This window comes from Epinephelus lanceolatus, chromosome 20 (genome assembly GCF_041903045.1).
Source record: "Epinephelus lanceolatus isolate andai-2023 chromosome 20, ASM4190304v1, whole genome shotgun sequence".
NCBI lineage: Eukaryota > Metazoa > Chordata > Actinopteri > Perciformes > Serranidae > Epinephelus > Epinephelus lanceolatus.
In genome coordinates, this window is record NC_135753.1 from 8,898,720 (window position 1) to 8,925,445 (window position 26,726).

The 26,726-nt window shown below is 40.4% G+C and overlaps 1 protein-coding gene across 2 annotated transcripts in view; it reads left to right on the forward strand.

Moving 5' to 3' along the window:
- Positions 1-2,158: 2,158 nt before the first annotated feature.
- Positions 2,159-26,726, forward strand: part of rnf152 (ring finger protein 152) — an 85,850-nt gene continuing 61,282 nt past the window's right edge. For both annotated transcript variants that reach the window (XM_078162663.1, XM_033639543.2), the window contains exon 1: positions 2,159-2,640. The gene's annotated coding sequence lies outside the window, so the exon portion shown is untranslated. The remainder of the gene's footprint in view (positions 2,641-26,726) is intronic.

Genomic DNA, 26,726 nt, shown 5'->3' on the forward strand with positions numbered 1-26,726 from the left:
GGTGGCTATGGCGGACGTCAGCACAGCTTTCACTTTGGAAATATTTTTGGACCATAACAGGACGTTTTGATTAAGACATGTATAGCTGTGGACACATTCTGTCTGTAGCATACACAACACACAAATAAACCAATGAAGTTAGCAAATACAAGGCCAAACATAGCAATAATCCACTTAACAATTCTTTTTTTTATGAAGATGTGTTTCTAACCTTAACCACTTTTCTTTTAAGCTAATACTTCATAGTTAGCTGAATTCTAACTTAGCATTTTCTTCAGAGCCTCTGCTTTCAGACCAAGGGGCTGATTGCTGATTCACATGTAGTCACACAGTGAGTCACATAGCTGCTCTAGCCACAACTATACTTACTCATTGTGACTGGACATTTAAACAACAATCATTTCATGTCTCAGTAGCCCATTCTACACTTCCTTTCCAAGGCGGGAATTTCACGCTGTTATGGCGCCTCACTGTTATGAATAACAAGGTACTATCGTGGAATGACTAACAGAGTTGTCTCGCTTGTAAGTCAGCATCTGCAGTAGTAACAGCGCCAAAATAATGTCTGTATAAATGGGACAGCCAGCAGGACAGGATCATGGGTGGCACAGATGTAATGTTCTGACAGTGGTGGACAAAGTACAGATCTCTATTATTTGAGTTAAAGTAAAGATACTTTTGGTCAAATATTACTCCAATACAAGTGAAAGTTATGAAGTCAAATTATTACTTGATTTAAAGAACTGGAGTAATTCCCTTCAAAAAACTTTTATTTAAAGTACTTTAAAAAAAACCCTCTTAACTCATTGTTGCACACACACACACACACACACACACACACACACACACACACACACAATATCAGGCCCTATGTGAATCCACAGCTAAAGTGAAAACGCTGTGCAAATATTTTTCCAACAGAGTACGACAACTTCACATGCATATCCATTAACAGTCATTTGACTTAACATAGCACAAAACTGCAATGACTATAAGCACAGACAACTTTGTTTAAAATATTCAACTGGAATGAAGCAAAAGTTTACAGACCTCAACATGCTTTGTCAGGTTGGATGGCCAATTCTTGTAGGCCGTGATGAAGTTTGTGCGTGGTAAACAGAGCAAACATTTGAAACTTCAGGCATGGACTTGAGGTATGGCCATAGGTGATCTGGTGGGGAATCTTTATTTCCATCTGTTGTCCTCTGCCTGTCTCTACCGATGAGCTGCCCAATCCGAGCAGCACATGAACGAGGTAGAGGAACGAGAACGCCACTTGGACAAACAAACCACACGCAGAACTGCATGATCACAGTTGATACATGTTAGAAAAGAAAAAATAAATCCACTGACTTCTAAACAAATGTAATGAGTAAGGAGAGCCTTCATAGAAATGTAGTATAGCAGTTAGCAGCAAACTCAGAAAGAAGAGGAGCGGCTGAAAATGTCCGCAAATTGGGAAATCAATGAGGTCAGGGAGCTTTTTACCCTACTAACTGAGGATAAAATCAGTCACCATATCACAGGGAAGGTAAATTATTGTTAATGCCATGTTTTGCCATTGTTATTGTTTATAAAAGCACTGCCCATGAGGCCGACGCTGTTGTGTTACATGTCACGCCTATTACGCCTCTTTTGATTCCACAATGCCGACATGCTGTTTTACTTGGTTCTGTGTAAAACTGCAAAGAAGGGACTTTGTAGCGACCCTTTAGTGCAGCCTCTGTGTAAAAAGGCCTAATGTTTGCTGGGTAGGGGCACTGGGGGCCATGACAGCACTTACTGGGTGACCAGAGGGGCATTTTAACCAACCACAGGGACATTTTAACAATAGGAGCAGTCTGGTGAACATAGGAGCACTGTGTAGCAAACTACAGGACACCTGCACCAACCACAGGGCCATTTTAGAGACACCAAAGAATTGACCTGAGGAGCATCTGGGCTGAAAAGAGGGACACTGTGCGACAGGAAGGCACTTGAGTATCAGAGAGGCACTGGCGACAACTACAGGGAAAACTGGGTGATCTGAAGGGGGTAAATTAGGGCATCTGTGCCTGGCTCTTTCAGGGCCGGGCTGTGCCCCTCTGCGCGCGCCTCTGTCGCCACTTTAGAAACTGTGTCAGAGACTACAAAGCCATGTCAGGATAGACATTTTTTGCAGTGCAGTCAGAGCCACCAAAAGCAAGCGGAGCGCAGCGGTGCAGCAGGACTCCAGGCAGCCGGCTCGGCTCTGCTCACCGCCGGCCACACTCGCGTCACATCACACCCCCAGCTCGTGGTGACACGGTTTTATTCTCAGCGTGTCACCTGAAGCCTGTAATGTGTGTGTCTACATTTTATTTCTCCTACAGTGAGAGGGCGTATCCGCTCTCGCAGAGAGGCTGAGCCAGTGAAGCGGGAGTGGGAGGGCTTTTCAGTGTTTTCGCTGGTTTGAAACATAGGAAGAAAACAGCGAGCAGCCACGCCGCCCACTAAACAAGGCGAAGCGCGCATCAACAATTTCGCAACAGCCGCCGCCGCCGCCGCCGCTGCTGCTGCTGCCCCGATTAAACCCACGGAGGAGCGGAGGAGAGCAGACACCCACAGACAGACCGTCAAGAGATCACTGCTGCTGTTGTCCTACACAGGAACTAAAGAAAGGTGAGCTCCACATTTCTCTTTAAAATGATGATTTATTGTATGGAGTCTGTCTGACGGAGCGTTGAGGAAACGCAACAAAGTTATTTCCGATGTGAGGATATTTGCTTTGTTTGGTCCTGTAGGTGGGAGCTGCATCCCTCTTTGGCTTTGTCTGCACACTTCTGCATGTGCATTGTGCTCAGTCAGTCATGCAGCACGAAATGCGTGATTGTAGCATTGATATATCGAAACATGAATTCATTTTTGGAGTGTGCACTTTGTGAAACGCTGCTTTTAATGATGTTTACAGGCATTTTATTGAGTTTTATTCCCTCTGATTTCTTCCCTTACTCCTACTGTAGCTTCACATGTCTTTACGACGCTCAACAGACATTTATAGTGCTACATCTGTGTCAGTGTGTTCCTTTTGTTGTTTTACTACCAGGTGTGCTTTGTGTTGTTATCTGAATTCCTGTCCTTTCATCAGACAGCCCGCAGCAGGGATCTAATGCCATTGTCACCCAGTGTTACGGTGATTGGTTAAAAACCTGTAAACTTTTTGATGTACCTTACTCCTGCATTTTTTTTGTGGTATTTGGACACTGGGTGCAGCTTTCTCCCTCCACTATCATCTTTTTTTTTTTTTTTTTTTAGAAAAATATTTAAAGTTTTATTTATCAAAAGCATCTTCCCTATCAGCCACCTCCTGCAGTGGGAAGAGCGAGGCGATAATGAAATGTAAGTGGCTTGTTTCCTCTCTGTCTCCAGTGTGTTTTCAGATGCAGAATTAGAATTGATAAGCGCTCCAGCTGAGCCACAGGCCACCCATGTCCTGCACGAAGAGAGTGCTTGTTGTTGTTTCAGTTCTGTGAGGTAAAAAAAAACTTGAGGAGAATTTCCAGTAGTCCTAATTTAAAGTTTTCATTCTTCTTGTTTTCTCATTACATTTGACTATAGCTCTCCTTCTTTCCCCATGAGTTTGGAAAACCTTGTAATCCCCCTGCTTTTTAGTTTTATTCTTTAAAAGCCTGATTTGCTGCTGCTGGACTTCATCCAACATTTAGGATGTGTCAACGCTCACGTAATTCTCGGCTAACTTAATTGCCTGCAGGATTACTGTGTTCGAATGAGAGTTTACGTCAGTTTGATTTCTTGTTCTGTAACCTTCACTGCTTGTGAGCTGTTTCCTTCTTGTCTGTAAAACCATTTCCTGCTGTTTTGTGTGCGCCTCTTACACTGATGATGACATGCAGTTATTTATAGGCATTTTATGTGTGCCCACAGCCGTATAGATGGCAACCATTGGCTAATTTAATACCTTTGGGGTTTGATGTTTGTGTTGTTTGGACAAAACAAGGAATTTGAAGATTGCGATCAAGGCCTTGGGGCCAAAAAAACTACTGGTCCCCTACTGGACCCGCTGTAAAGGGAAGATCCACCAGTTTTATACACCAAGATTAATGTACTCATCACGTGCGGTTCTACTCTCTTGTGTATGTATCTTGGCTGCGGTTCAGAAACTTTTTAATGAAAGCCAGAGGGCATTGAGTTTGAAGGGTGTGGACGTTTACCAGACATAGAGGAGTCTTACGAAAGATTCTGGTCAGTTGCATGATGGGAGATGTAGGATTAAGAGTTTTTGTAGATTGACCAGTGCTTGTGATTGAAAGTTTTACAGGAATTTACTGTGTATGATGCATCAATTTTAGATCACTGTTTTCTTTAATCTGTGTCTCATGAGTTTTCCAACTTAACAGCATAAGAATACTAACTCAGTAAATTACTCCTTTGTCATGTCAGTTGATGTAATGCTTCAGTGCTGCATATTCCCAAAGACATTTTTGTTTGACTCACAGTAAGTGTGAAGCTTTAGGGCTCGGGGTGTTCCCTACTTTACCTGGTAGGTATTGTCGTCTTGCCTTGCTTGTGATGGTCATTTTTTATGCCTCCACACTGGCAATAGCTTTTGCCGGAGACATTATGTTTTTGGTGTCCATCCGTCTTTCTGACGGTACGTCTGTACATCCATACTTCTGTACGTCCATACGTCCCTATGTACGTCCCATCCTTGTGGACATGATATCTCCAGAACACTTCAAGGGAATTTCTTCAAATATGACACCAATGTCCAACTTTTAAAAAGCCTAAACTAAACTAAACTCAGTGATAAACTGATTAGGTTTTGGTGGTCGTAGGTCAAAGGTCAAGGTCACTGTGACCTTGTCTGATCATTCTGATGAACCCAATATCTCAAGAACAACTTGAGAGAATTTTTTCAAATTTGGGACAAAGGTTGATTTGGACTCAAGGATATACTGATTAGATTTTGGTGGTCAAGGTTCATAGGTCAAGGTTGCTGTGACCTTGCATCCATCTCATTCTCATGAACGAGATATCTCAACAACAGCATCAGGGAATTTCTTGAAATTTGGCACTAACGTCCACTTGAGGCCCGTTTCCACTGAAGAAGTTCCTGGTACTATTTGGGGGGCAGGAACTACTACAGGAACGTCCTCTCGCTCGGCCCTCTCAACCGCCGTGTCTCCACTGAGAGAGCGGAGTACGAGGAAGGTTCCTGTAAAGTTACGGGCTGCCTCTGGATGTGACGTAATCGTTGCGCGACCATTTCGGCCGGGGTGACATAGGGACGCCGTTAGCCGATAGCGGTGTCTGTAATAACTCACTAAATGGCCCGTGAAGAAAATACTTTTTCCAGCGGATGTCTTAGTTACAACATGATTGAGCTAACTGGAGTAGTTTCATGTCGTATCCGACAACGGGAGGCTTTTAACAGATGACGTCCTGATGTAGCTGATGCTTTCTAGACATCGTGACTTTCCATAACTGAATAAATACCACACATATCAACACAAAACTGCTTTGCTAGCTCAATCATGTTGTAACTAAGATATCCACTGGAAAAAATATTTTTGTCACGGGCCATTTAGTGAGTTTTTTTTTTAGATGGCGGCTGAAGCTATATGAACGAGCTGACCCTCGTCTGCTGAGTTTTAAAAATGCCGGCTATTTTGTGGCTTTCTGTTGTCGTCACATCCCTCCTTGAGTATATCCAGTCAGCACCAAGTAATCCCCAAGCCCCAGCCAGGAGTCTTTCGGGGCCGTTCTGAGTACCTACCCTGAGGCAGGGACTTGTTTAGCCCCTGTAAAAGTTCCGGAACTCTGTCCTTCGGGGGTGGTTCCTGCGGTGGAGACACGCACCAACGGCCCCGGCCCCGTAAAATTACCCCGAAGTTCCTGCGGTGGAAACGGGCCTTTGGACTCAACAATGAACTGATTAGAATTTGTTGGGCATACGTCAAACATCAAGTTTATGTTACCTTATCTGTCCCAGTCTTGTGATATGTTTCATTGGTCCAATTGTCTGTTTTTCTAATTTTCTAATTGCATTGACACAGATTTTGGCTATGCCTGTTGATAATGGCCGCTGGAAATTGAAAATGAACTGAGAGGTTATTGAGGTGATGCCAAGTGATTGACCATAATTCATGAATTTATATGTTAATTATGATGTAATTTCATACAAATGTCTGATAGGATAAAAAATAGAAATTATTTTATATCCAAAAGGTCAAAGGTCAACTTCGCTGTGACATAATAATGTTCTCCAAAAACACTTTTCTGGCCATTATTCCAAGTCATATCTCAGGTCCTCTGATGATTAAGATGTTTGTGATGCATTCATGTTTTAGAATTTGTATCTTCTTTGCAGTAACTTCCACATACGAGGCATTGTCTGCTGTTAAGGCTACATATGAGTCTGGACAGACAGGGATGTAAGCTGTAACTTTGTATTGTGAGGTGGTAATTCTCGATCTGACAATGATAAGTTAAATTTAAAAGTGAACGAAGGGGTTTTGGAGGTTTGTCAGTCAAGTTTCCGCTCCTGTTTCTGTATCTTTAATCCAGTGTGATCAATTTATTAAAATCAGTGTGTGCATGGCTTTTACAGTGTTTGTCAGTTGTAGTAGTAGTAACTGAACAGGGATCAGTGTTGGTGACTCATGATTAATCAATGTAGTAACATGTAAAAACAGTTCCAAATGTTGCAACTACAACAACAAGGATGCAGGAGGACAAATACGTCAGTGTAGTTTCTCAGAAACATCCATCACTAAAAGTGCACACAGCACACATCTCCAGTTTATATTCCCTGGATCAAACTATTGGAGAGAGGTTTACATTCCTGCAGTTTTGCTTTGTTAAAGCTCACACCAGCGGATTTATATCCTCCAAACAACAGTCACATGAATTCATAAGTTGCTTGTTTATTGGACAGAGTTTTGGTAACCTGTCAACCTGCCAGGTTAGAGAATTTGGCAGCAAGACACAGCCAGTCAAAACAGATCTGATTGCACTCTGTGTTTTTAAGTGAAACGTGATGGATTTGACTGGGTGTTTATACACTTTGAGATTAAGAACACACAAAGAAGAAGCTGGATTTCACCCATAAAACCTGTTATGTTTGTTGTCGATCCTATTTCTTGGACTCCCGTTTGGCACCTCTCATAGATTTTTGCTCACATTAATTTAAAAGCTGCTGAGGCATTTTACAAAAAAACATTGTGCCCTTTGTTTTGAGCCAAAATGTAGACTAACGTGAGAAAGAGCAAAGGTCCAGAGCTGCAAAGTAATTGGTTATCTGAGTTATTAAAATGCATTGGTTAGTTTAATTTGCTCAAGATGTTGAAACAAGATAAAGAACTTGTATTGTGTCGTCAAAATATCTTGAAAGCCTGTAGAAAGTAGTAACAGCCCTGCGACAAATTTAACCGTTTTGAAGGTTAATTTGTTTGATTTTGTTGAGACTTTACCTATTTAAAGTCATTTGGAAATGAACTCTAACAATCTCACAACCTTCAGCACAAATAGGATAAGATGAATTACATTGACAAAAGTATGTGGACAGGGTTTGCTTCAGGCTGTTTTTCCAGTTAGTGTGGTAACGTGGTAAATTTTTGGCAAGAATATATTTTTGTTCTTGCCTTGTTTGAACATCACAATGCCTTTGTGCACAAAGCCAGCTCCATAAAGAGCTGGTTTCGTCAGTTTGGCGTGGAAGAACTGGGACTGGTCAGCATAGAGCCCCAAACTCAGCCTTGTCCAACTCCTTTCCCTACAGCAAAGTTCCAAAATCTAGATGAAAACCTGAAACCAAAAGGCTGGAATTAGATACACGACAGTCACACATAGGTGCAATGTTAAAGTTTCCATATACTTTTGGCCATGTATTCTTAAACAATAAACAGATTAGGATGGATAAGGAATGGATGGATGAATAGAAAATAAAGAAATACACACTTTACCTTATTTGCAGTCAACATCTAGTTATAGTTAGGGTGTGGGTCAAGGGCGGAGTCAGCAGGGGGGAAAACATTCCTTTTCCCCAGCCCGTAAATGCCTGGAACGTGTGATTTTAAATTCACACAAGAGATGCTATTACAGTTACTACTGATATACTGATATATTAAACTTACCATAATATCAATACCCTCCAGCCATTAACACTGTGACGTACAACACTGGCATGTTTAAGTGAATTTTTATGCACGTTTTGAGACAGTATAACAGCGCTAACTTTACTCAACGCCATTGAACTTGAACTTGAAATCTAGCCTGTGTTTTGACGATGTGCTACAATGTTACCATGCAGGGATTTGCCACCTCAAGAACTACATGTCCTTGAAGGCAACTTTTATACCAGTGGTTAAACAACACTGTTTGGATAAAGCATTCAATTTTTTTCTGTTTAACAGCTCCGAAATTGCCATCGCTAAACCCACTACACTCAATTTAAATAAAAACAGTGATTTTAGTGTGTAAGAGGCAGCATATTTTCATTGCTAACAGCTGAATTATGTGTAAATTTTAACCAAGTCAGAGCTGGTCATTGGTGGAACAGTGAAAAGATGAACCAAGACCATTTTTGTTTCTGGTTAAACAAAAAGGATCTTACTCTTAAACAAAGATATCTGTCTCTGTTGGGATCCATTCCATAATGTTGTCAAACAATTGGAATAACAATCAATCAATCAATCAATTTTATTTATAAAGCCCAATATCACAAATCACAATTTGCCTCACAGGGCTTTACAGCATACGACATCCCTCTGTCCTTTGGACCCTCACAGCGGATAAGGAAAAACGGTAGAAACCTCAGGAAGAGCAACTGAGGAGGGATCCCTCTTCCTGGACGGACAGACGTGCAATAGATGTCGTACAGAACAGATCAACATGATAAATTAACAGTAATCCAATCTGATCCTGTCATTGGCAAAAACAAGTACTTTTAGTGGACGTACATTGACAGTGTAAACATGCCCTAAGTTTTACATTACAGCCTTCTGCAGCACTCTTGCTCAATACCAATTTGCAAAAAAATGTCAATCCCATCAGTCACTTAGACACAAAAACAAGGGAAAATAGGGTCCAGGTTGGAAAATTATGTCCAGAAAGCCACACAACAACTCTTCAACATGGTGGTGAATGCTTCGTTCCCCCCCCCCCAGTGTAAAAGGATGTGATATTGTATTGGATGTTCCCAAAAAAACAGACTGCATGCCATCGACACTACTTTTTACCCCAGGTGGAGACCAAATGTGTTCAGTTGCAATATATTTTGTCCAGTCTTTGTATGCTAAATCAACCTGTTGATTTACTATGTAATGAATTACTATGTAGTTGCAAAAGCAACTTTTCTTTTTTGCCCAGCAGAAGCAGAATCAATGAGTTCAAATTAATAGCCCATATTTGTAAGCAGCTGTTTACTATCCCTGCTTTTATTTGCATGTTGTCTCTTGGAAGTACCCCAGATTATGTAGATTTATCGGACTCAGCCACTACAGCCGGTGCAACTTAATGTTTAGGGGAATATGTCACCTTATATCACCTACACTTATCAGTATTTACTTGGTTTTATCTAACAGCTGCCCGATACCTTGTGCGAGCAGTCAGAAGGAATGAAGGTAAACATTGCCTTTGAGTTTGCTGAGGCACAGAGCTTCAGACACGTTCACAGCTTTGAATTTGTCCTTTAAGAGCTTAACTTGTCCTGGCATCTTATTCCAGCCTCTTTTTTTCTCTTTGGAGGGTGTGAGATATTTGAAATGTGATGCTGGGTGTTTGGCATCTGAAAAGGTTGCAGTTTTATTCAGTGTCAAATTGAAACAGGCACCTTATTTTTTTAGTCCCTTGCAGGTTTCAGATCATTCTTTGCATTTTGTCCCTGTGAAAAACTCAGAAAGAGTTATGTCATGTAAGGCTGGGTGATAAGGCCAAAAATAGAAATTAGTTTTTCTTTTAAGCTTGAGGAAGATTCATGATTTTAATCAATTTATTTTAGCACAAATGCGAAAAGACTAAAACTGATGGGATACTTAAGGCCGTAATGCATGATAAATAAGGTTACATCCATTCTAGCAGCCCTTGTGAGTCTGTACACAGACACAGAGCCTGTTCAAGATCACATCCTTACATACTATTCATACAAAGGAAAATTGCTCAAAAATGTCCATTCCCACTGTAAAGCATGGGGATTTTGTGTATGTGAAAAAAGTCTGGATCTATTCTAGATTGGCAAGAATTTCTGAAAATGACACGTGACCAACTGGACATACTTAACTGCATCAAAATGCATTGTGGCATTTGTGAGGTTTCAAAAATTAGCTGTTGGATAAAGTAATTACGAATGATGGTGGGTGACATTAAGGCCTCTAGTTTCCCGGTGCGGTGCAGGGTGGCGCAGGGTGGTGCAGGGTGGCGAACCCCGCGCAGAGCTAGTTTCGAGCAGCGCAACCCGAGGCGCATTCAGTTTGGTAGTTTGGCAGACCGAAGTGCGCTGAGATGGGTGTGGCGGCGCAGCAGGGGGAGGTGTCGACAGATCCAGCTTGGCGCAGTGACAGTTTTGTGCCAAAAGGCTTCGCCGAAGGTGCGCTAAAAGCTCGCCAGCTGAAACCAGGTCTACTGTCAGCGCAGGGGGAGCACAGCCCGGTGTAGTGGAAGTTTGGCTGACCAGCGGACAGTGTGCACACGTCACCAAAACCTCACAGGCAGGTTTCCAGAATATCAGGCACATTAACAATGCAATAAATACCCCAAAAACCACTATTCAATGCAACTATCTGCAATCAGCACATAAATGTATCTCTGTATCGACTGTCCCGTCACATCTGATGTCAGATCAAAGGGGATTGCCACCGTTTGGCACGTTTGGCACGCGTAATGGAAACCCGTGGAGGTCTGCTCACAGTTCAGTATATTCGGACACTGTGAGCTTGGACCTCCCGGACCAAAACATCAGTTTCCTCCTGGGAGAAGTTTGGCCGTCTGACGCTGCTGCTCTCTTCTGCCATGGTGAATTGAGTAAACTCTCATTACGCCTTCGCGCAGTGCATTTAAGGGCAAGGAAGGGGCTTATTTTATTGGTGTGATGTGAATTGGCTGTGTAAAACCCACTCCATGCCTTCTCTCCTCCCTCTTTCCGACTTGCGTAGGTAGGAGGGATGGAGGTGGGAAAGAGGAGTAGCTGCGCCAGTGCGCATGGTGTGCCAAACTTGCAAAATCCGCCTGGCCATACCCAGCGCCTCCGCCTCGCCCGGTCTGCGAAACTAGAGGCCTAAGTCTCAACTGAGGCTCGGCATCAACATTGACCAATAATGCTGCTCCTAGAGCGAGGCTCCAATAGCATGCTGTCTGTAGTCCATCACTACCAGATGCTTAAATTAAGTAGTACAATAAGGAGAGTATGAAAACCGACATCAGTTTGAGGACTGACAGAAACTTAATGTCTGCTCTGTTCTGTTGATTAGACATCAGCCGGCTATCTGCAGCTGGCATTAGCTTCATGGCTATATGTCAGGGACAGATTGAAAAAAGTAAACAAAGTTTGTACACTGTGTAGTTTTTTAGGCTTTTTACAAGTTGTATCCCTTTTGTAGTTTGGATTCTCTAAGAATTAGCCAAAGCTAGCTAGCCATATTTACTCACCATAGTTATGTTAACTGCATCAAGTGATCTTTTTACTTGTACTTTAGTGTTTACGTTAGTGTTTACTTTAGTGCACATTGTAACAACCGAGTTTTCATTCCAAGAAGACATTTAAACTTAAATTTGCTGAAACAAAAAAATTGCAAGGAAAAAAAAAATAAATTAAAAAAAAAAAAGCTGCAGAAGGGTTCAAATTTTGTTTTAGTTGCTTACAAAGAGTGCCAGGACTGAGTCCTCAAACCTGGAAATGAGTGTACATTTTACCACTCCTGGATCTTGTCTAAAAGTCAGTGGGTTTTTTGGTTAGATGCCTGAAATAAGGTCTGTGGTTAGTATAAGCTTAAGAGACTTAAAGGTTTTGTTTTATGACGTAAAATACGTCGATAAATACTCCACTGGTGATCTTTGAAGCTTTAATGTATCTTGTGAAGCTTCTATGTGTCTTTAACAAGGCAGTTGCTAACAAGTGGCGAAATGAAACTACGGAACGTCATCATGCCAGGCTTAAGGTGACCAGATTTCTGAGATGAAAATCGGGGACATTTTCAGTGCCGCGGTGAAAAATCATTAAATATTATCATTATGAAATAAAAAACAGGGACAAGTACTTTTTCATGTATTTTGACCACCTTTTATTACAAAAAAGGTTGCAATCAAACAAGTGAGTGACATCACCAACCATCCATCCACTGAGGAAGACAAAAATATCTTAATCTTGTTAGCTTGAGGATGTATTTTTTTGGTCAAAGGTTTCAACTCATAACTGAATACTTAACTGATATTTATGACGCAAAAGGTGGCAATCAAAAAAAGGGATGACATCACCGTGATCCCCTCATTCATCCACCTCCGTAGCCTCCGCCTCAGGAGCCTGGGTAGAATAAGAGCAGAGGAGAACATGAGAAAAACTGCAAGAACAGAGCCAATAGTAAGTGAATAGTTTCTTAAAGAAATAACATCAGTTTTGGTAATATACTTATATAATTTAGTCATTGTGCTCTTTTTTATATGCTCTATGTAACTGCCTCTGTTTGAAATGTGCTACATCAGAGGTTCCTAAACCTTTCAGACCATGTATCACTATGTACCAAACCAAATTTCCAAAGTGCAACTTTCTACTGCAGATATGATTTTTTCATACAATAAAAATAACTGTATCCCCCATGCAACAGCATCAGCAAGGCTAAACAACATCAACAAAATGCTGCTTTATTAAAATCAAAGAATAGCCTACATTTATAAAGTGCACTCACAAAAGATAGAGATAATATTGTCATCTCATGGTAATCTAATATAACAAGTTACACCTTCACTAACAACAGTGACATACAAAACAGTGACATAGGGCATCATCTAATCAGATGGTCTGCATTTATAACTACTAAATTCATTGGTTACCCACACAGCAGTGTCTGGTGCCAGCCCGACACAAAATACAGCAGTTAACACAACTATTAACCATTTACTTATTATTTATTTATTATTTTAACACAGTCTCAGGTCCCTATGTCTTCAGGAAAATCCTATGCTACCAAAGCAGTCTTCCACCTCCTCCTTTTCTAAAACAGAGCCACATACAATGTCATCACCTGGTAATCTCACGCTAACGTTACAGCTTCACCAATGACAGATATAAAAACAGTGACATAATGTTAACGTTCACTGACTTTTATAACGTTACGTTAGGTCTTCAGTTCAGATTAAACAGACGCACTGCATGTTACAATCATACTTAGCCTACGTTACCTCACTTCACACACACACACACACACACACACACACACACAGTCAAGTCTACTGCCAGCTCACACAAAATAAATAAGTTCATACACAACATACCATTTAACGCGGCTGCTGGTCTCCTCTTCTCTCCTTCTGTCGATTGTTGTTGATGCTGCTGCGTCTGGTCGTGCTTCCTGATAACGTCTGTAAGTCATACGACGTCTTCTCTGGCGATGCGTTTACTGACTACCGTAATAACTGGTGTTTGAGCCTGCACATATTTTTCCCTCCATTCAATGTCAAAATCGGGGACATTTTCGGAGACAGCTTTTACCTGGGACAGGTCACCCAAATCGGGGGCTGTCCCCGGAAATCGGGGATGTCTGGTCACTGTAGCCAAGCTGCGACGGCTTTCTTGTTATTGTGGTGATATTAGGTCATGTGACTGTAGTGTAGTTTGTTCATAGCCTCATGTTAGCTTTCTACTTCTGGTGATTGCATTTAGGCTTCAATAGTAATAAAAGTGCTGTTCCTTTTGTGAAGATTATCTTGCTAGAAAAAAATGTGTAAGTTTCATAAACGTTTGTTTGAAAAACGTAACCCCTGAAGAACGCTATATTTAAAGCTTAACGGTGGATATAATAATGCTAAAATGCTATCTAATCGCAACACTAGCTTACTGTTGAGGCTCATTAATCCCTCATAAAAAATTGGTTAAAAAAACACAGTTAAGTTAATGATGCTTGATTTGAAGCGTAGTTCTTGAATTTTTCAATACTTATTTTAATACAAAGTTTTTCCCTGCCACCAGCAGTGGTGGAAAGTAACTAAATACATTTGCTGTACTGTACTGCAACTTTATACTTCTACCTCATTATCTCAGAGGAGAATACTATACTTTTTACTGCACTATATGTATTTGATAATTTTAGTTACTTTGCAGTTTAGTTGACAATACTACATATTATCAGTTATCAGTAAATTATAATATGTAATTATATATTTAAATACAACTTTATTGATCTGCAGGGGGACATTCACCAGCTACCAAGCAGATAAAGTATATAAACAGTCTCCAATGTATCAATAATTCTAAAACTATAATGTAATACATATTATTCTGAAATGTGCCTCTCTGCATAATAAGAACTTGTAGCTACTTTTGATTAGTAATACTGCATTTCTCTTAAAGAAAAGTTTGAATGAAGGACATATAACAGAGCCTCTCTACTCTGTGGTATTGTTATTTTTACTCAAGTACGAGATCTGAGTACTTCTTCCCCAGTGTTATGGGGAATGTGGTAGAGTGAAGCACAGCTGGGCTAACCAGCTTTACCCTCAAAAATAGTGATTGAAAGTCATGATGTTCTGCTGTGCCAGCAGCCTCTGGCCTAATCCATGCATCACTTAAATAAATATGACAAGATGTTCATTAACTAGATCAATGATTTCACGTTAGCCTCAGATTGAATATGTCGAGCTGATGTCGATGTTGGCTGATGGAAGATCCACCGCCTGCAGAATTAGATGACGTTCTCCATCAACAGATTTTTCTGCCCTCTGCTAGTTGTTTCTGTAACCTCTCTGGGGACCTTCAGCCCAGCCCTGCGCCCCCTCCATACATCATTTCCCACTTTATTCTACTTTCCATTCTCCAAAAACTGCACCTCTGCTGTCTCCTCCATTAATTTCTCCTCTCCCAGGACAGTTGGCAGGTCTGCTCCCACCTTTCCCTCTGCTTCATTTGCATCTTGGCTCCACACGGCTGCCCAAGTGTTTTCTTGGAGTCAGGTGGCTAATTGGTTCCCATCTGTTGGGAGAAAGTGGCCTTTATGGGATCTTGGGTAATTTGTGTCAGGAGTTTTACCACATTGATTTAGTTTTTCCCTCCCTGCCCAGAGTTCACACACTGTTATCTCTTTGTTTTCTTCATATTGTTGCAGCAGGTGAGCTATGGGATTCAGCTTTGACATCTTCCGGGTTGTTTTTCAATGCAGGGTAAAGAGTTTGGAGCACTGTTGCAATATGTTTGTGTACAAAATGTATTATTTAGATTTTGTTCAGTTAATCTGTCAGTTGTGAAATTCTCTGAGGCAAAAGGAAGGACAGAAATGTAGTAATTTGTTTTTACTTCTCAGCCACTTTATTCAGAGCATCAGTGTCTTGAGCAGTGGTGAAAGAGATATTAATATCCTTTAGTTAAGTGATACCACAGTGTGAAAATACTCCACTACAAGCAAAAGTCCTGCATTCAAAACCTTACTTAGGCAAAAATATGAATCAGCAACATGTACTTTAAGTACTTACAGGAATAGTGTGTAAGAATTAGGGGGGTTTAGTGGCATCTATTGGTGAGGGTTGGAGATTACAACCAGCTGAAACTCCTCCTGGTTAGTATTCCTTTAGTGTTCATTGTTCAGGAGGTTTTTACCAGGAGCTGACTTATCCACAGAGGTCTCTTTCTCTCCAAAATAAACAGACCAGGTGATTTTAACCAGTGAAAACACTGAATAAAGCAGTTTGAGAAAAAGAGTGCTTTTCTGATGCTCTTGTCACAGAGTGGCTGCTAACAATGGTGGCTGTTATGAAAACACGAATATGCCTGTCTAGAGCCAGTGTTTGGGTTGTCCTTTTTGGGCTACTGCATAAACAGTGTCTATGTAAATACAAATGGCTCATTCTCAGGTAACGAAAACACGATGATTCTTATTTTCATTATGCTTTAAAGAAATACTTATACTAAGAATACTTATATTATATTACATGTCTTACATCATTTTTTCAGCTTTGTGATGATACATTTTCCAGCTGATCCAAGAGGGTTGTTATGCCTCTGCCCCGGCGATAGCAGTGTCCAGAGTCATTATATTTTTGGGTTGTCCATCAGTCCATTCATACATCTTTCCATCCCATTCTCATGAACATGCTATCTCAAGAACATCCGCTTGGACTCAGTGATGAATTGTTTAGTTTTTGGTTGTAATAGGTCAAAGGTCAAGGTCAGTGTGACCTTAACTGTTTCAGTTTTTTGAAACTGATATCTCAAGAAAACCCCAAGGGAATTCTGTCATATGGCACAAACGTCAATTTGGGACTTATTAGATTTTTTCACTGGACAGGAAGGGGATGGAATACTGTAATCTGAAAAGTAACTAAAGCTGTCAGACAAATGTAGTGAAGTAATAAGTGCAATATTTATCTCTGAGATGTAGAGGAGTATAAGTATAGAGTTGCACAAAATGGAAATGCTACATTTAAGCATCTCTTCTCTGCTGTTTTGACCAGATAACGTGCACTTCCCCCAGCGCTCATCTGAGGTTTTAATTTCACAATCACTTATCTGCAGTGTGAGTTCCTTCTGTGTACAGAGACAGGTTCAGAGGAGGAAGTGAACAGGTCTAACAAACCAAAAACAGGAAGTGACAGGAAACACTGAGACACTTGTTTCAGGGAGACAGTTTGTTGACTTCTTTGCTACCTGGAGAAAACAAATAATTTCAGTCAGCAGAGCGCTGTGCCAGCAGAGACTGTTGGCTCTCATCCATACTGCACTTTACTGCACCTATTTAACATTCAGCACCGACAGAGAATACTGTGTTTGGTCTCTGAGGGCGGCCGTTTATGAAAAGTCTAGACTGCAAGATGAACCAAATCCAGCTTGTTGATGATATCTGCTGTTTGTAGGATTTTTTAATGTGAGTGTGGCTACTTCAATACAGCATTTTACAATTGACATAGATTAGATTTTACAATCTCTGTGTTTCTGACCAAATACTTACGATTTCATGATATTCTGGAAATGAGAGAGTGAGTCTCAAACTTCTCTTTCCTCCTTTGAAAGCAAAACAGTGTTATGGCCTGTATCCTTTTATAAACCTCTTTAATTTGTCTCATGCATTCACAATTTTAGTAAAATATGCAACAGAATGAGTCAAGTTAAATGCGATCAAGATCATGAGTTTTTTTTCTGTTTACACGAGTTTCTGTTGTGCAAACACTTAAATTGAGTTTCAGATGCAAAACTTAGTCATGTCGTTTTCCTAGATGAGTGTTACTTGTTTTTCTTCTCCTTCACAAAAAAATATGTCTGCTGTCTTGACAAATTTTGCTAAATGTTATCTTGATCTTAGTACTTCTGCATCATTTAACTTTAATTACACTGTTTTAGAACCACTGGATTATCCTAAGATGAATTATTAACCGTCAACAAATGTGACATGCAATGCAAGTCATTTTTAAGCAAACATGTCCAATGTTGTTTTGTTACAGTTTTTCCCAATATGACTGTTCACTGCTTTTCTCGGTTTCATATAATCTTAAACTGAATATCGTTGGGTTTTGGACTGATGGTCGAATGAAAAAAGACATTTGAAGATCTCTGGGAACTTGTAATGTACATGTCACTATTTTCTAGTCTCGCTCACCAGACCTTTCTCAAGAAAAGAAAGGTCTGGCTGGGCCAACTCTCACTTTAAGATTGGAGAAAAAAATGCCCGGGCTGCTTGTATTTCTTTCAACCAATCACAATCGTTCTGGGCGGTGCCACAGCAACGGTGCTCTTGCAAAAATATTGCCGAGGGGAAACAGGTTTTGGTGTAACACACCCACAGAAATATCGCCTACAGGACACGAACCATGGCAGAAAAATGGCTACATCCCCGCAAGATCAAACACCGCAAAAGTTAGTAAAGGACGTGTTGAAAACTGCAACCGGAGGTGGTAGGGCGGGACTTCAGCGGGTGGCTCGTTCCGCCCAATGAGAGGCTGATCTATGCAGCAAACTTCCACCCACTCAGACTACTATTTTCTGACATGGTATAGACTGGACAACTGATGGAATGATTGTAAATGAATACACTGATTAACTGATTGTGACAAAATTTTATTAAATGATCAGTTTTCATGTAGTCATGTAGAAACAGGTATAGAGAGATGGGTGATATGGCTGCACTGATGTCAGGAAAATATGCCATACGTGATAATGTTCTTGAATATCACAATAACATTATTACTTGCAATAAATAAACAGATATAATGAAAAAATGCAATATCACAGTCTTTCACTATGTTTTTATCGCACAAGTTGACATCGCAATGACAATATAAAAAGTGATATATTGTGTAGCCTTAATGAGCGGTAAGATTTGTCAAATGTCTATCTATGGGTGTGTTTGACCATTGTGTGCAATGTTAGAAATCAATAAGCATGACCACGTAAAGTACCTTTTATTTGTCTGGTATTTAATTTGTGCTTTATAAACAATAACAAAGGCATTACCGTGACAATAACAATCATATACCGTCTGTTATATGGTGGCTTATTTTGTCCTCTGCTTGGAGGGTAAGGAGCTCCTGAACCTCACTGTTTTGCTAATTTGCGGACATTTACAGCCCCTGTTCTTCTCCCTGTTTGAGTTAGCTGCTAACTGCTAACAACTTCTTTTTAAATCTCCCACGGGGGGAGCAGCAATAGATGTAAAAACACACAGAGACAATACATCTGTGATCAGTTCCCTAATTTAGGCTAATTTTAACATTTTTTTCAATCTTTTCCTCTTTTCCAATTTCCCGTTTTATTTTATGGAAGTGATCAATGTAAGTGCACTTGTCCTTTAAACTAAATTAATAAATAAATAAAAAATAAATGCTAACAAAAGTTGGCTGGTACATTCGTTACAGGCATATCAGTTTGTAGAACAAGTTTGTAGAACAGTATTGAACAGTTAGAACAACGTGCAAATCACTCCTTCTTGTGGCTGTCTGCGCTTTCCCTGTCTTCGTGGCTGCAGCTTGCGCTCTCTTCATCGACTTCATCACCACTGCTGTACACAATTTAAAAACTACAACACCCATAATTAATGTAGGCACTGCTACAGCCAATATGCAGCTGGCGGGAGCTGCAGGACGACTCAACCACCATGATCAGGTTTTATGTTTTATCAGGCAATAACTACACCAGACTCTGCTCTAGTGTCATTTTCGGGACGTCACCCTAACTGAAGGAAACATTCTGTTCTCGTTCTCCAAAACATTTTTTTCTTCCTCTAAATAAAAGACAAAATGAATATAAAAAAATGCTAAAATTCTTCTTAAAAATGACTTCAAGGAAGACTTGATGAACTGTATCCAAAAAAATAAAGATAGATGCCATCCCACATTTCCATTAATCTCATTATCATTTTATAAATGGATGTATATTTTATATCTGATAACAAGTTCTCTGCTGTGACCTTCACTTCTCTTCCCCTCATCATCCCTGTGCATTTTTATTGATAATGTTTTGTCACATGATCCCCGCTGAGAGAGAGTTGTCGCTGATGAATCAATTTCAAGCTCTTTCTGAGAGCTTCCTGACAATTGATGGGGGGTGCCGGCGGTGACCTTCTGTAATGAGGCAAGGTCTCCGTATCTGCCAGCGGGGGTTCCTCTTCAGCTGAAGGAGAGGGTGAATGAGCAGACTGAAATACAGGGCTGCAGACTGTAGCTCGGCTAAATTTAATTTGCGATTTAAAAAAAAAAAAAAAAAACAGGAGAGAAGAGGAGGAGATGAGAAGCGGATGAGTTTTAAAGTGGCAATTGAGGGGAGATGATAGAAGTAACTGGTGGCGTTAGACCTCCAAGGTTATCCCACAAACTGAGACGCTCTCAGAGAATTGCACACATCTGTAGATGTTTTATTTAATACACTTATTGTGTTTTTAGTTTGCTGATACTTTGATGGTCTGCAGCCGGTTTGTGAGCTGATACGGCCGTTTTTCTCTGACACTCCATTTGTTTCACCGCTCTATCTAAAATGAGGATTGCGTGCATACAAACAGGCATATTGATACACCCGCTGACTCCTCCATCTATCCTTAATGACAGTATTTAATGCTTTTTTTAGGAGAAGCCATGAACCTGTGGCACATGGCGCCGCTTCCTTCCTCTCCTGCCCAGAATTCCTGAAAAGGATCCAATTTGAATCAATCACCGTCTCCCTGGTGTTCCCGTTGTTTTGTGGGTGTCTCCTCCGATGATAGATGCTGTTACTTGTGTTTGCTGGATGGATTGTAAACGGTGACGAATGGTGAAGGCTAATGCATCCTCTGTTGTCGGAGGAAAATCATTTACCTTGCTTTCACAATCCATTAAGTCAATGAGAGGAAGAAAAGTTGGATCTGCAGAGGTGATTTCACTCCGTACATGACACTGCCCGATTATAACTGTGGATACTGCAGGTGACATGTAATACATGCAACTGTATGGACAATTATTCATGTCTTAGTGTGGGAAACCACCCAACCACCCAAGTCTGTTAAAATGAGCCCATTTTACAGCTTATGTCACGCACCCTCCAGTGGCCATATTGGATGTAGTTGCTTGTGCCAGTGAACCTGCATGAGCCTCTGGAGCAGTTGTTTTCAGATTTTTAATAATTGGGTTAAATCTATCATACTCTTGAATTCTGGCCTTTGTGCTTTGTGTTTCAGCTGTTTTTGATAAAAGAAATGTTTTCACAGCAGACAGTTGAACTGGTCATAGCAGCTAAAGCTAAAATTGTTTCAGGGTTAAGATGTTGGTTAAAATACAGCTGGGAACCTTTTTTGCGTCCTTCTCTCCCTTGTTTTCTGGAATATCTCCACTAACGCCATCAATATGAAATACCCTCCAATATTATTTGAAAAATGGTAAAAAATTGAAAAATACCCATCAGAATTTCCATCAGGGTACTTTTCATAGCAGCAATCTGTAAACCAAATAATAGGAATGACATAAAACTGGGAAAAGAGGTAAATTATCACCTCTGAGAAGCGGTAACCAGTCAGTATCAGGGATGAGGGGAAACATCGATGCAGCATAGTATCACAGTATTTTTCTATGGCAGTATGGTATTGTTAAATAGACCTGTATTGTTTGTTTTTTCATATAGATCATTAATATTAACTTTAGCCTACTAGAATAATATAATCAATTGGGTTTTTTTAAGTTTAGTTTCAGTTTTTTCAGTTTTTCATTTTTTTCCGAAGTTTGAACTGAAGTTAGATGAAGTGGCTAAAAACTTGTAAAAATCTGTTATCTTGCTATCTTCAACTTTTTTGTCCATTGTTTAAGGGGTGTAAGAAAATGTTTTAAAATATATACAGTAGGCCTAAATCTCAGCATTTTATTCATTTCTGTGAAGAAAACTATTTTTCCTTTAATGTAGAAGACAGAGTGAAAGGGGGGTGAGAGAGAGAGAGCGGGGGGTGACATGCAGCAAATGGTCGCAAGCCGGACTCTAGCCTGTGTTCGCTGCAGTGAGGCATCGCAGCGAACACATCGCAGCGAAATCGCGTGGGGCGTAATTTGTCGAATGTCAGAAGATAGTGAAAAATGTCAATCAGTGTTTCTTGTTTTGTCCACAACCCAAAGATATTCAGTTCGCTGTCATAGAGGGGTACAGAAACCTGAAAATATTCACATTTAAGAAGCTGGAATCAGAGAACTTTTAATTTTTGTCTTGAAAATAACTCAGACTAATAAATCAATAATGAAATTAGTCGCTAAATAATTTAATCGTTGACAGCTTATCAATTAATTGTGGCTGCCATTCCGTTGAAATATCAAATATCAAAAATATTAAAAAAGCCCTGCTACTAGTTCCCAGAGTACACTTCTAAAACCCCCAAATATTTCATTTACTATCACATATGATAAGGAAAAGCAGAACTGGGACTTTGAAACAGAGAATAGTCAACATTTCTGCTTAAATGACTGAAATTATTGTTTGATTATCAATATATTTGCGATTTTCAATGCTAAACATAATGATAATGGGTTACTTGTTCACTGAAGTAAGTCATGCTAGTCCGCATGCTCTATACAAAGATTCAGAAACTGCCATACTAAATGAAATGCAGCCAGTATTAATCACAGTATTTCCACCTGTGGTTGTCCTGCTTTGACATGTCAAAATATCTGCTTCTTCCTGTCCAGTTTGTTTCTTCAGACTCTAGTAGAAATCGTTAGATGTGTAATTGTGGGAAAAGATATTGAGTAAAGGATCCAGTATTGTTGCATGATTGCGCAATTACATAAAAGACCTTGCTGCAGGCCTCTTGAAATCAGTACAGTCTGCGGACGTGCCAGCTGTGTGTGGAACGTTATAGTGATTACATCATTGTGTGCTGTTCCTTAAAAACACAGCTGCAAGAAGAAACAATACCACAGATGAACAGATGGGCGAGTTTCTTTTAACATAAAACACCCACACTCCATTTTAGACAATAAATGTGAGGTTTGCTTGTAGCTGTAGCAGCCAGAATGTTCCTAATCTATACCCAAACACTGTAGATAATGTCAGCTCTCAAAGATCCGTTGCAGTAAATAAGTTCCTCAGTGAACGTCTTTGTGCACATGTGCAGGCGAGTGTGCATGAAGCCTTCAGGATGAAGGTCTGTGCTCCCCTGAGTCACCTGCAGTCTGGTGTCAGACATGCGTCATTGGGTCATACATCCTCCCCCCGAGGACGGACCTACGAGGTGCCATCACACCTCAGTACTCTGGGTTTTTATAGTGTTTTTTATGTTACTCCAACACACCTGAAACTCCATTGACCTCAGTGACAATGACTTCTCCTCCAGGGACTCAGAGGGATCATGCCTGGAGAGGAGCAGACTGAGCTTTACTTTTATTGTCAGGGTTTCAGTTCAGAACTCACTGCGTAAATTCAAACTGCAGACGAATCCACGAAGAAAAGGAATTCACGCTAATTAATAACACAAAGTATGGTCTGATTTTGACATTTGTTTGTAAATGGAAAACATTTGAAATACAACTTGATTAACACTTATTTGAGTGAAAAATTTAAATGTTATTTGATAGTTTATTAATGAACATTATTGCAGTCACCGAGCTCAAACAGCCACACAGACATGGAGATGACAATTGTTTGTCTGATCACAGCTGCTTTCATTTAAAAAAAAAAAAAGAATACGCAACAACACTGCAAGATAAACACACCCTCCTCATTCACCTCATTGACTATGTTGAAATGCACTAAATACTCTTTATTTTTACCCTACAATATTCCTGCGAAGCTGTTTACATTGCTGATGAAAATAAATATTCCAATGATATTCTGTTTACATAGAGCTGTGCATACTCTCATGTCATCTACAAGTGCCAGTGTGGAAGTGCCAAAAACTGCAGTTCCTCTAATGGCCACTTGAGGCTGGCTTTGGAAGTCAGTTAATCCCTATAGACCCCCATGTTAAAATGTCCAACTTTACAGGAGAAATAAACATGTTTACTTGGGTCCATGTCATTGGTTCGACATCTCATTAGTCCGACTGTCCGCGGTGCTGAATGGCTCACGGCGGGCGTATGGTGCGCCGCGACCGGCTTGAGGCGAAGCAGGCTCACGGCTTATGAGTTTGTCACTTTCTTTTTCATTATAACCCATACTATGATCTTTTCCTGACCCTAACCAAGTGGTTTTTGTGCCTAAACCTAACCAGACCTTAACCACAGGGCATCATGATGATTTCGGAACAGACTTCGGAACAATGAGTTTAATATGGTCGGAACAATGGGATGTCGGACCAATGGGCTGTCGAACCAATGGGCAGTTCCCGTTTACTGCCTGGTACAAAAAACAGGTTTGGCCTCTAAAGCTAATTTCCCCCATTCATGTCAACTGTTCGGTGGGTGAATTTTTATATAACCCACCAATTGAATATTATGAAGGTACAAAGTTATGCATAATTAAGGGTGTTGCTGTTTCACTGCTGTGGGTACCAGTTGTTGACATGTAGCTACTACGGCATAACATAAAATTTGAGTAACCCCAGATTCACAGAGTATAGGGCTATTTCATTGCATTTTAAGATTATGAAAATGATGTAATATTTTGGTCGCCTAAAGGAGTCGTGTTCAGCCATTGGTTGTACTTAAAGACCCTCTAAGAAGTCGAATGTTCAGTTTTTCTGGCAAATACCTTTTGTTTTAATAGTTTCAAGTTTGTTTTTCTGCTATAAAACAAGTAGCATTAAAATTAGCATTATCACAGTTGGAGGTACAATGCTGCTATGGTTGGGATTGTTCCCTCGCGCATGTTCTTTGCATGTCAGCATGGGTTATCTCCGGGTACACCAGCTTCCTCCCATAGTCCAGAGGCATACAGTTTAGGTTAACTGGTGACTCTAAATTGCCCATAGGTGTGAATGTGAGTGTGAATGGTTAGGATTTGCAAATTTGCCAGCTGTAAATGCACCATGCTAACCAAGCTAGCAGCTAGCGTTAGGGTTAGCTCCACCCTGCTATCCAAATATGGTCACTCCTGGCTCCAAAAATCCAAAAAAACACAGCCACCTTCTTTCATTCCTTAAATCACCTTCTTGAAAAGGTGGAAAGTGCTATATCTGTGCTTATCCAAAAACCTGTTGATATGTAAGTCTTTGGTAACGTTTAAAAGTAGGTATGTTTCTGCTTCTGACCAGAAATGTGGGCTTTTCTTTTGGGCATACATCTCTACACCTGCCTTCAAATTGTTGTTTGCTTTGCATAGAATGCACAGAGCTGATCTTAAACAGGCAAGATGCCATGTGTCGCAAACTGCAGTAAAAAACCTTAGTGAAGCACATATTTCAAATGCTTGGTATACATGTCATACAAAGAATGTTCCTGAAACACAAATAATATCAGCATACCCCATATATTAATCTGGAAATGCTACATTCAGAATAAGGCCTAACTTGGAATATCCAGCAGAATATGCTGTATACATGACTTGTATCAAATTTGAAATACTGTTATATGTGGAATAATAGTAAAATATTAGTGCGCGTTTAAATTAAGTTAAAGAGACATACTATTTAACCTGGACTTCACTGGAGCATATATCATCTTCTCACCAGGTATCAGCAGCAACACCCCCCCCCCCCCCCCAATACAAAAAACCTCCTGAATTTTGCACATTTGTTTTGTTATTTTTTTGTCTGAACGTGGTTTAGGAAAAGAGCAAACAAATGTGTCCATGCAGGGAAATACAGAGATATTCACAAATAATTTACTGTAGCATTCATAAAACACACAGTGTAGTGTACGACAGCTAGCAGTAGAAGACAAATCAAAGACACTAAACATGTCAGGGTCATTATAGTTAGAATACTAATCCTGAAGCAACAGACATGACGTCTCTGCCTTTTAGAGGCGTTACTAAATGTTGTTTTTGTCCATAAACGTCATTTGTAATTGGGTTTTATGAGAGAGCAAAGAGCAGAGGAGACTCTTTAACTTTGCAGTGTTCATTGTTGTTGCCCGAATAAGGAATAAGGAGCTTTTAATTTGACAAGGGTGTGGCGCGTGATTCGTCAAATGACCCAGATATGATTGACGAGCTGGTTTGTTTATGGTCAATTTACGACGCACGTTGTAAGCGGCTGGTTTTCCGTGATTTTCCAGTGTTTGCCGGCTGAAGGAACGTTCCTTTTGTTTTTAGGTGTTTGTGTCACTTTTGATCAGGTGCCAGTGGGATGCTGGACCTGGGGGGGGGGGGGGGGGAATACAGATCTGAGGCAGATATGGAGGGTGATGGATGTGTGGTATTCTAGATGGATGAGCTTGTGTAACATCATTGAGCTGTGAAGGTGCACCGTACATAACCCTCTCAGCACAGCACAGCACAGTATAGTGAATGATGTATTGACAGAGGTATAAAAGACCCCTGGGAGTCATTTACAGGTGACGCAACTCTACACCTGACCTCTTGACCTTTAATGAAACAGACGATGAACTCCATCCAACACACTCTAAATCTACACACTGCTCGCTTCAAGCTGAAGTGACAGCTATCACAAGACAGCTTTGGCACATAAATGAACGTAAGTTGCTTTAAATTGTCTGCTGCCACAAAGCTTGATTTCTGAGAGGACGACTCTATATGTTTGAATCATCTTTCATGCATTTAGGTTGCAGAAAGTCCTTTTTACAAATAGATGTTATTTAATATGATGGGTTTGTTTTGTACATGGAGAACAAAATGCTGCAACCACACTGACAAGTGAAAGAGACAAAGATCTCTCTGAGCAACAGTAGAATAAGAACAAAAGAAATCAGCAGTCACTGATGAAAGAAACGTAAGGCTTAGCATCAAAAGGTGCAGATTTAAAGATGAACAGGTTCCTGATTCAGTGTCAAGTGCACAATATTGCCTGTAACACGCTGGAATTAACTTTAGCAAAGCTCCTCTTCAAACTTAGGACGTTTTACAAACTATTGGTAATGGTAGCACTTACCTCCGATAGTGAGGCAAGTGCTACAGGCATGTGGCTTCTGTCCTCTCTGGGTTGGTGTTTCATGAAGGACTCTTAATGGGTCTTATCTCCTCCACACACACTGACAGGGCCGCTGACACCAGGGGA